The 11,643-nt window shown below is 40.1% G+C and overlaps 1 non-coding gene across 1 annotated transcript; it reads right to left on the bottom strand.

Moving 5' to 3' along the window:
• Positions 1-3,404: 3,404 nt before the first annotated feature.
• Positions 3,405-3,512, bottom strand: LOC130971308 (small nucleolar RNA R71). Its single transcript, XR_009082533.1, has one exon. It is a non-coding gene; the product is annotated as a small nucleolar RNA R71 (small nucleolar RNA).
• Between the last annotated feature and the right edge of the window lie 8,131 nt (positions 3,513-11,643).

Raw genomic sequence — 11,643 nt, 5'->3', positions numbered from 1 at the left:
GCTACAGAAGCCCAATTGGCGCGCTCTCAACGGCGTTGGAAAGTAGACATCCTGGGCTTTCCAGCAATATATGATAGTCCATACTTTGCCCAAGATTTGATGGCCCAAACCGGCGTTCAAAGTCACCTCAAGAAATTCCAGCGTTAAACGCCGGAACTGGCACCAAAATGGGAGTTAAACGCCCGAACTGGAATAAAAGCTGGCGTTTAACTCCAAGAAGAGTCTCTACACGAAAATGCTTCATTGCTCAGCCCAAGCACACACCAAGTGGGCCCGGAAGTGGATTTCTATGTCATTTACTCATCTTTGTACACCTTAGGCTACTAGTTTTCTATAAATAGGACCTTTTACTATTGTATTTTCATCTTCGAACATCTAGTTCTTAGATCATTTGAGGGCTGGCCATTCGGCCATGCCTAGACTTTGTTCTTATGTATTTTCAACGGTGGAGTTTCTACACACCATAGATTAAGGTGTGGAGCTCTGCTGTACCTCGAGTATTAATGCAATTACTATTGTTCTTCTATTCAATTCCGCTTGTTCTTTGTCCAAGATATCACTTGTTCTTCAACTTGATGAATGTGATGATCCGTGACACTCATCATCATTCTCACTCATGAACAAGGTGACTGACAACCATTCTTGTTCTACAAGCATACGAGGCTTAGTGAATATCTCTTGGATTCTTTAACCGGAATCTTCGTGGTATAGGCGAGAACTGATGGCGGCATTCAAGAGAATCCGGAAGGTCTAACCTTGTCTGTGGTATTCTGAGTAGGATTCAATGAATGAATGACTGTGACGTGCTTCAAACTCCTGAGGGCGGGGCGTTAGTGACAGACGCAAAAGAATCACTGGATTCTATTCCGGCCTGATTGAGAACCGACAGATGATTAGCCTATGCTGTGACAGAGCATCAGGGACGTATTTTCACTGAGAGGATGGGAGGTAGCCACTGACAACGGTGAAACCCTACATGAGCTTGCCATGGAAAGGAGTAAGAAGGATTGGATGAAGACAGTAGGAAAGCAGAGAGACAGAAGGGAAGGCATCTTCATACGCATGTCTGAAGCTCTCACCAATGATATACATAAGTATCTCTATCTTTATCTTTATGATTTATTCGTTTATCACTATACCCATTTGAGTCTGCCTGACTGAGATTTACAAGGTGACCATAGCTTGCTTCATACCAACAATCTCCGTGGGATCGACCCTTACTCGCGTAAGGTATTACTTGGACGACCCAGTGCACTTGCTGGTTAGTTGTGCGAAGTTGTAGTGATCACAATTTCGTGCACCAAGTTTTTGCCGCCGTTGCCGGGGATTGTTCTTGTGTATGGACAACTGACGGTTCATCTTGTTGCTTAGATTAGGTATTATTTTTCTTCAGAGTTCTTAAGAATGAATTCTAGTGTTTCAAGGTGATGTTCTTATCATCACCAAAGCTGATTGATCATCATCAATTTAGCTCTTAAATGCAATGTCCTGCTGAAGCTTAGCTAGCTATGTCTAATTCCTTTAGACTAAAGCTTTAGACTAACATTGCATGATTCCTGGAATTCTCATTAAGAATTTTGATACCTTTATTTTCCTTTTCACCTAATTTTCGAAAAAAAAACAAAAAAATTACAAAATCATAAAATCCAAAAATATGTCTTGTTTGAGTCTAGAGTCTGATCTTAAGTTTAGTATCAATTGCATGTTTTTGTTCTTATTGCATTCATGCATGTGTCTTCATTTATCTTCAAGTTGTTCTTGATGATTTCATTACTCTGATCTTAGAATTCTATTGACTTGAGTGTTTTGTTGTTTCTCATATGCATTCTCATTTTGTTAGTGTCAGTAGTATACAAACTGCTAAGTTTGGTGTCTTGCATGCATTGTTATTTGATTTTAGTTGCATTTTAATTATTCCTTATTATTAAAAATCCAAAAATATTTTTAATTTGTGTCTTTTCAAGTCAATAATACAGAGAATTGAAGATTCAGAACATACTGCAGAGGAATCACACAGAAAAAGCTGGGCATTCAAAAATGCCCAGTGAAGAAGACAGACTGGCGTTTAAACGCCAGCCAGGGTGCCTGGCTGGGCGTTTAACGCCCAAAAGGGTATAGTTTTGGGCGTTAAACGCCAGAATGTGCACCATTCTGGGCGTTTAACGCCAGGATGGCAAAGGGGGAAGATTTTGTTTTCAAAATCAATTTTTTTCAAGTTTTCAAAGTTTTTCAAAATCAAATCTTTTCAAATCATATCTTTTCAATCAAATGTTTTCAAAATCAATTTCTTTCCTTTTTCAAAGATACTTACTAACAATTAATGATTTGATTGAACATTTTTTGCCTTTTCTGTTGAGGAAGGTTTTATGTTTGAATCATATCTTTTCTTGTTAGGCAAGTCATTAATTTTTAAAATCATATCTTTTCAAATTGTTTTCAAATCATATCTTTTAAAATTGTTTTCAAATCATATCTTTTTAATCACATCTTTTTCAAAATAAGTTTTCAATCAAATCTTTTTAATTTCTAATTTCAAAATCTTTTTCAAAAATCACTTGATTTCTTTTCCACTCTTATTTTCGAAAATCAATTAAGTGTTTTTCAAAATGTTTTCAAAATCTTTTACTTAAATTTTCGAAAATTACTTCCCTTCTTCTCACATCCTTCTATTTATGGACTAACACTACTCCTTAATGCAAAATTCGAACTCCATCTTCTTTGATAAGTTCGAATTTTCTACCTCTGTCTTCCATTTTTCTTCCTCTGACACCTCAAGGAATCTCTATACTGTGACATAGAGGATTCCATATTTTCTTGTTCTCTTCTCTTTCATATGAGCAGGAGCAGAGACAAAGGCATTCTTGTTGAAGCTAACCCTGAGCCTGAAAGGACCTTGAAGCAAAAGCTAAGAGAAGCTAAAGCACAAATCTCTATGAACGGAGGTGGTTGTCAGGCACACGTTCATAGTTGAGGACCTAACAGAAATTTTCAAGGAAGAAGAAGCCATGGCAGCCGAAAACAACAACAATGCAAGGAAGGTGCTGGGTGACTTTACTGCACCTACTCCCGACTTCTATGGGAGAAGCATCTCTATCCCTGCCATTGGAGCAAACAACTTTGAGCTTAAGCTTCAATTAGTTTCTCTAATGCAACAGAATTGCAAGTTTCATGGACTTCCATTGGAAGATCCTTATCAGTTTTTAGCTGAGTTCTTGCAAATCTGTGACACAGTCAAGACTAATGGGGTTGACCCTGAGGTCTACAGACTGATGCTATTCCCTTTTTGCTGTAAGAGACAGAGCTAGAATATGGTTGGATTCTCAACCTAAAGAAAGCCTGGACTCTTGGGAAAAGCTAGTCAATGCCTTCTTGGCAAAGTTCTTTCCACCTCAAAAAAATTGAGTAAGCTTAGAGTGGAAGTCCAAACCTTCAGACAGAAGGATGGAGAATCCCTCTATGAAGCTTGGGAAAGATACAAACAATTAATCAGAAAATGTCCCTCAGACATGCTTTCTGAATGGAGCATCATAGGTATTTTCTATGATGGTCTCTCTGAACTATCCAAGATGTCTTTGGATAGCTCTGCTGGAGGATCTCTTCATTTGAAGAAGACGCCTACAGAAGCTCAAGAGCTAATTGAAATGGTTGCAAATAACCAATTCATGTACACTTCTGAAAGGAATCCTGTGAACAATGGGACAAGTCAGAAGAAAGGAGTTCTTGAGATTGACACTCTGAACGCCATTTTGGCTCAGAACAAGATATTGACTCAACAAGTCAATTTGATTTCTCAAAGTCTGTCTGGAATGCAAAATGCACCAAGCAGTACTAAAGATGCTTCATCTGAGGAAGAAGCTTATGATCCTGAGAACCCTTCAATGGAAGAGGTGAATTACCTAGGAGAACCCTATGGAAACACCTACAATTCTTCATGGAGAAATCACCCAAATTTCTCATGGAAGAATCAAGAGAAACCTCAACAAGGTTTCAACAACAACAATGGTGGAAGAAACAGGTTTAGCAATGGCAAGCCTTTTCCATCATCTTCTCAGCAACAGACAGAGAATGCTAAACAGAACCACTCTGACTTAGCAACCATGGTCTCTGATCTAATCAAAACCACTCAAAGTTTTATGACTGAAACAAGGTCCTCCATTAGGAACTTGGAGGCACAAGTGGGGCAGCTGAGCAAGAAAATTACTGAACTCCCTCCTAGTACTCTCCCAAGCAATACAGAAGAAAATCCAAAAGGAGAGTGCAAGGCCATCAACATGGCCGAATTTGGAGAGGAAGAAGAGGCAGTGAACGCCACTGAGGAAGACCTCAATGGGCGTGCACTGACCTCCAATGCGTTCCCCAATGAGGAACCATGGGAATCTGAGGCTCAAAATGAGACCATAGAGATTCCATTGGACTTACTTCTGCCTTTCATGAGCTCTGATGAGTATTCCTCCTCTGAAGAGGATGAGTATGTCACTGAAGAGCAAGTTGCTAAATACCTTGGAGCAATCATAAGGCTAAATGACAAGTTATTTGGAAATGAGACTTGGGAGGATGAACCCCCTTTGCTCACCAAGGAGCTGGATGACTTGTCTAGGCAGAAATTACCTCAAAAGAAACAAGATCCTGGGAAGTTTTCAATACCTTGTACCATAGGCACCATGACCTTCAAGAAGGCTCTGTGTGACTTAGGGTCAAGTGTAAACCTCATGCCTCTCTCTGTAATGGAGAAGCTAGGGATCTTTGAGGTACAAGCTGCAAGAATCTCATTAGAGATGGCAGACAACTCAAGAAAACAAGCTCATGGACTTGTAGAGGATGTTTTGGTGAAGATTGAAGACCATTACATCCCTACTGATTTCATAGTCCTAGAGACTGGGAAGTGCATGGATGAATCCATCATCCTTGGCAGACCCTTCCTAGCCACAGCAAAGGCTATGATTGATGTTGATAGAGGTGAACTGATCATTCAAGTGAATGAAGGATCCTATGTGTTTAAAGCTCAAGGATACCCCTCTGTCATCATGGAGAGAAAGCATGAAGAGCTTCTCTCAAATCAGAGTCAAGCAGAGCCCCCACAGTCAAACTCTAAGTTTGGTGTTGGGAGGCCACAACCAAACTCTAAGTTTGGTGTTGAACCCCCACATTCAAACTCTAAGTTTGGTGTTGGGAGGTTCTAACATTGCTCTGAGTATCTGTGAGGCTCCATGAGAGCCCTCTGTCAAGCTACTGACATTAAAGAAGCGCTTGTTGGGAGGCAACCCAATATTATATTTTACATATTTTCTTTTGTTATTTTATTTTATTTTGTAGGTTGATGATCATAAGAAGTCACAAAATTAATTGAAAAAGCAAAAATAGAATGAAAAACAGGAAGAAAAATAGCACACCCTGGAGGAAGAACTCACTGGCGTTTAAACGCCAGTGAGGCTAGCAGTTGGGCGTTTAACGCCCAGTCTGGCACCATTCTGGGCGTTTAACGCCAGAAAGGGGCACCAGACTGGCGTTAAACGCCAGGAAGGGGCAAGAACCTGGCGTTAAACGCCAGGAATGGGCACCAGCCCGGCGTTTAACGCCAGAAATGGCTCAAAACGTGATTTTGAGCAACTTTTGGTGCAGGGATGACTTTTCCTTGACACCTAAGGATCTGTGGACCCCACAGGATCCCCACCAACCCCACCACTCTCTCTCTCTTCTTCACCCATTCACCAATCACCTCAACACCCCTGTATAAACCCTTATTCACCCCTTCATCTTCACACAACCTAAACACCACTTCCCCCCCCCCTTTTGGCCGAACCACAAAGCCATCTCCCTCTCCTCCATTCCTTCTACTTCTACTCTCTTCTTTCTTCTTTTGCTCGAGGACGAGCAAACCTTTTAAGTTTGGTGTGGTAAAAGCATTGCTTTTTATTTTTCCATAACCATTTATGGCATCCAAAGCCGGTTCAACTGAGAAGGCATGACCTCAAGCCCATCACTAAGAAAAAGATGGAGCAAACAAGAGACCCCTCTCATCATGAGATCCCTGAGATACCTCAAGGGATGCACTTTCCTCCACAAGACTATTGGGAGCAAGTAAACACCTCCCTAGGAGAATTGAGTTCCAACATGGGACAACTAAGGGTGGAGCACCAAGAACATGCCATCCTCCTCCATGAAATTAGAGAAGATCAAAGAATCATGAGAGGGGAGCAACAAAGACAAGGAAGAGACATTGAGGAGCTCAAGCATTCCATAAGACCTTCAAGAAGAAGAACAAGCCGCCATCACTAAGGTGGACCCGTTCTTTAATCTCCTTGTTCTTTACTTTCTTGTTTTTCGAATTTTATGCTTATGTTTATCCATGTTTGTGTCTTGTGATCATTAGTGTCTTAGTGTCTATGCCTTAAAGTTATGAATGTCCTATGAATCCATCACCTTTCTTAAAAGAAAACTGTTTTTATTACAAAAGAACAAGAAGTACAGGATTTCGAATTCATCTTTAAAACTAGCTTAATTAGTTTGATGTGGTGACAATACTTTTTGTTTTCTGAATGTATGTTTGAACAGTGCATATGTCTTTTGAATTTGTTGTTCATGAATGTTAAAATTGTTGGCTCTTGAAAGAATGATGAAAAAGGAGACATGTTACTGAGGATCTGAAAAATCATAAAAATGATTCTTGAAGCAAGAAAAAGTAGTGAATACAAAAAAAAAAGAGAGAGAGAAGGAGAAAAATGAAAAAAAAAAGAGAAAAAAAAAAGAAAAGAAAGAAAAAGAAAGAAATAAAGTTGTGATCCAAGGCAAAAAGAGTGTGCTTAAGAACCTTGGACACCTCTAATTGGGGACTCTAGCAAAGCTGAGTCACAATCTGAAAAGGTTCACCCAATTATGTGTCTGTGGCATGTATGTATCCGGTGGTAATACTGGAAGACAGAGTGCTTTGGGCCACGGCCAAGACTCATAAAGTAGCTGTGTTCAAGAATCATCATACTTAACTAAGAGAATCAATAACACTATCTGGATTCTGAGTTCCTAAAGAAGCCAATCATTCTAGACCTCAGAGGATAAAGTGAGATGCCAAAACTGTTTGGAGGCAAAAAGCTACTAGTCCCGCTCATCTAATTTGGAGCTTAGTTTCATTGATAATTTGGCGTCTATAGTATATTCTCTTTTTTTATCTTATTTGATTTTCAGTTGCTTGGGGACAAGCAACAATTTAAGTTTGGTGTTGTGATGAGCGGATAATTTGTACGCTTTTTGGCATTGTTTTTAGTATGTTTTTGGTAGTTTTAGTTGAGTTCTTAGTATATTTTCATTAGTTTTTAGTTAAAATTCACTTTTCTGGACTTTACTATGAGTTTGTGTGTTTTTCTGTGATTTCAGGTATTTTCTGGCTGAAATTGAGGGATCTGAGCAAAAATCTGATTTAGAGACTGAAAAGGACTGCAGATGCTGTTGGATTCTGACCTCCCTGCATTCGAAGTAGATTTTCTGGAGCTACAGAAGCCCAATTGGCGCGCTCTCAACGGCGTTGGAAAGTAGACATCCTGGGCTTTCCAGCAATATATGATAGTCTATACTTTGCCCAAGATTTGATGGCCCAAATCGGCGTTCAAAGTCACCTCAAGAAATTCCAGCGTTAAACGCCGGAACTGGCACCAAAATGGGAGTTAAACGCCCAAACTGGAATAAAAGCTGGCGTTTAACTCCAAGAAGAGTCTCTACACGAAAATTCTTCATTGCTCAGCCCAAGCACACACCAAGTGGGCCCGAAAGTGGATTTCTATGTCATTTACTCATCTTTGTACACCTTAGGCTACTAGTTTTCTATAAATAGGACCTTTTACTATTGTATTTTCATCTTCGGACATCTAGTTCTTAGATCATTTGAGGGCTGGCCATTCGGCCATGCCTAGACTTTGTTCTTATGTATTTTCAACGGTGGAGTTTCTACACACCATAGATTAAGGTGTGGAGCTCTGCTGTACCTCGAGTATTAATGCAATTACTATTGTTCTTCTATTCAATTCCGCTTGTTCTTTGTCCAAGATATCACTTGTTCTTCAACTTGATGAATGTGATGATCCGTGACACTCATCATCATTCTCACTCATGAACAAGGTGACTGACAACCATTCTTGTTCTACAAGCATACGAGGCTTAGTGAATATCTCTTGGATTCTTTAACCGGAATCTTCGTGGTATAGGCGAGAACTGATGGCGGCATTCAAGAGAATCCGGAAGGTCTAACCTTGTCTGTGGTATTCTGAGTAGGATTCAATGAATGAATGACTGTGACGTGCTTCAAACTCCTGAGGGCGGGGCGTTAGTGACAGACGCAAAAGAATCACTGGATTCTATTCCGGCCTGATTGAGAACCGACAGATGATTAGCCTATGCTGTGACAGAGCATCAGGGACGTATTTTCACTGAGAGGATGGGAGGTAGCCACTGACAACGGTGAAACCCTACATGAGCTTGCCATGGAAAGGAGTAAGAAGGATTGGATGAAGACAGTAGGAAAGCAGAGAGACGGAAGGGAAGGCATCTTCATACGCTTGTCTGAAGCTCTCACCAATGATATACATAAGTATCTCTATCTTTATCTTTATGCTTTATTCGTTTATCACTATACCCATTTGAGTCTGCCTGACTGAGATTTACAAGGTGACCATAGCTTGCTTCATACCAACAATCTCCGTGGGATCGACCCTTACTCGCGTAAGGTATTACTTGGACGACCCAGTGCACTTGCTGGTTTGTTGTGCGAAGTTGTAGTGATCACAATTTCGTGCACCAGTCAGCCAAAACATCAATCAACGTTCTCCAAGAAAGGTCGCAAGACTCTGAGTATGGCTTAGATTCACCCAAAATTGACCCCATCATGACCAACTCTATTACAAAATGGAAAGGTCTTACTAAACCTTATGCACAGTATCATATCCAAACGACTGCTCCTGACCTAGCTTTGGAAGATAGAGAGTTAGGCTTCAATATTTTTAATGCAAACAATGTGTGTGAATGGAGCATAGATGGAAAAATAGAATATAATATCATGCATATGTTACAACATATGACAATGGTTTGTACGGCCTACCAAACTGCCCATGAAAGTTTCGAAAAAGTAATAGCAAATGTTATTATGTTAAGATTTTCAGGACAACTTAAAGGCTGGTGGAATAATTATCTCACTAATGACAAAAAAGATGCCATCCTTTCAACCGTTAAAATCAATGACAATGATGAACCCATCCTTAATGAGAATGGGAAAACCATTCCTGATTCTATTAGCACCTTAATCTTTACTATAGCAAATCAGTTCATAGGAGACCCATCCTTATAGAAAGATCGGTCTGCTGAGCTTTTATCCAACCTTAAGTGCAAATCGCTGTCCAATTTCAAATGGTATAAAGATACCTTCTTAACCAAAGTCTTCACAAGAGAAGATAGCTAGCAATCTTTCTCGAAAGAAAAGTTCTTAGCTGGACTCCCAAAATCCCTGGTAGATAAAGTAAGGGATAAAATCAGAAGCTTAACTCCGGATGGAAGTATTCCATATGATTCTTTGAGTTATGGCCAGTTAATTTCGTATATCCAAAAGGTGGCCTTAAAAATCTATCAAGATGACAAGATTCAAAGGCAACTTGCCCGCGAAAAGGCCCAAAACAAGAAAGACCTAGGTTCTTTTTGTGAACAGTTCGGCCTACCCTCTTGTAGCAAGTGAAAAATAATATAGCCTCCCCACAGAAACCGGTGGCCAGATCAAAAACCTCGTCAATGAAAACACAAGAGACACTACAAGCCCCCTCCCAGACAAAGGAGAGACAAAGAGAAAGAACCTCACAAAAGCCAGATTGTCTGTCTTAATTGCAAAAAACCGTGTTATATCAGTAAATACTGTAGACTTAAGAAGAAAATCAACAACCTCAACCTTGATCCTCAAATAGAGGAGCAAATTAATAACCTCCTTATCAAAAGCTTTGAAAAAGAATCAGACATGAATTTTCTGAGGATTTAAACAATATCCAGCACGATGATGATATATCATCATCATCTGATGAGTATTTTGAGTTTAATGTCATCTCAACAGAACAAGATCTTCTTTTCAATGCCATAAATGCTATCTCCAACCTTGAGCAGAGAAAATACGTTCTCCAAAAGCTTAAACAAACTTTAGAAACCAAAAATAAATCCAAAACCTTGGTTATAAAAAATAAGTACGATGTCAAACCTATTTTCAAAAAACTCGAAAAATAAGTTTCTAACCCTGTGATGAGCGGATAATTTATACGCTTTTTGGCATTGTTTTTATATAGTTTTTAGTAAGTTTGAGCTACTTTTCGGGATGTTTTCCTTAGTTTTTATGTTAAATTCACATTTCTGGACTTTACTATGAGTTTGTGTGTTTTTCTGTGATTTCAGGTAAATTCTGACTGAAATTGAGGGATTTGAGCAAAACTCTGAAAAAGGCTGACAAAAGGACTGCTGATGCTGTTGGATTCTGACCTCCCTGCACTCGAAATGGATTTTCTGGAGTTACAGAACTCCGAATGGCGCGCTCTCAACGGCGTTGGAAAGTAGACATCCAGGGCTTTCCAGCAATATATAATAGTCCATACTTTATTCGAAGAATGACGACGTAACTTGGCGTTAAACGCCAAGTTCATGCTGCTGTCTGGAGTTAAACGCCAGAAAAACGTCATGATCCGGAGTTGAACGCCCAAAACACGTCATAACTCAAAGTTCAACTCCAAGAGAAGCCTCAGCTCGTGGATTGATCAAGCTCAGCCCAAGCACACACCAAGTGGGCCCCGGAAATGGATTTATGCATCAATTACTTACTCATATAAACCCTAGGAGCTAGTTTATTATAAATAGGATGATTTATTAATGTATTAGACATCTTTGGTCTCAGTTCTGTTTTATTCTTCATCCTAAGAGACTATTGATCACGTTTAGGGGGGGCTGGCCATTCGGCCATGCCTGAACCTTTCACTTATGTATTTTCAACGGTGGAGTTTCTGCACACCATAGATTAAGGGTGTGGAGCTCTGCTGTACCTCAAGTATTAATGAAGTTCTATTTTCTTTTATTCAAATCTCTTCTATTCTTATTCCAAGATATTCATTCGTACCCAAGAACATGATGAAGGTGATGAGTTAGATAACCCTCATTATCATTCTCACTTATGAACGCGCGTGATTGACAACCACTTCCGTTCTACATGCAACAAAGCTTGAATGTGTATCTCTTAGATTCCCCAACAGAATCTTCGTGGTATAAGCTAGATAGATGGCGGCATTTATGAGGATCCGGAAAGTCCAACCTTGTCTGTGGTGTTCCGAGTAGGATCCTGGGGATCCGGAAAGTCTAACCTTGTCTGTGGTGTTCCGAGTAGGATTCCGGTAATGAATGACTGTGACGTGCTTCAAACTTGCAACCTGCTGGGCGTTAGTGACAGATGCAAAAGAATCAATGGATTCTATTCCAGTAGGAGCGGGAACCAACCGGTGATTAGCCGTACTGTGACAGAGTGCGTGAGCATTAGTTTTCACTGCGAGGATGGGATGTAGCCATCAACCATGGGTGATGCCTCCAGACGATTAGCCGTGCAACTGACAACCGCATAGGATCATTTTCCCGAGAGGATGAAAGTAG

The sequence above is a fragment of the Arachis stenosperma genome, chromosome 3 (assembly GCF_014773155.1).
Source record: "Arachis stenosperma cultivar V10309 chromosome 3, arast.V10309.gnm1.PFL2, whole genome shotgun sequence".
Lineage (NCBI taxonomy): Eukaryota > Viridiplantae > Streptophyta > Magnoliopsida > Fabales > Fabaceae > Arachis > Arachis stenosperma.
This window is presented reverse-complemented; position numbering and strand designations above follow the sequence as displayed.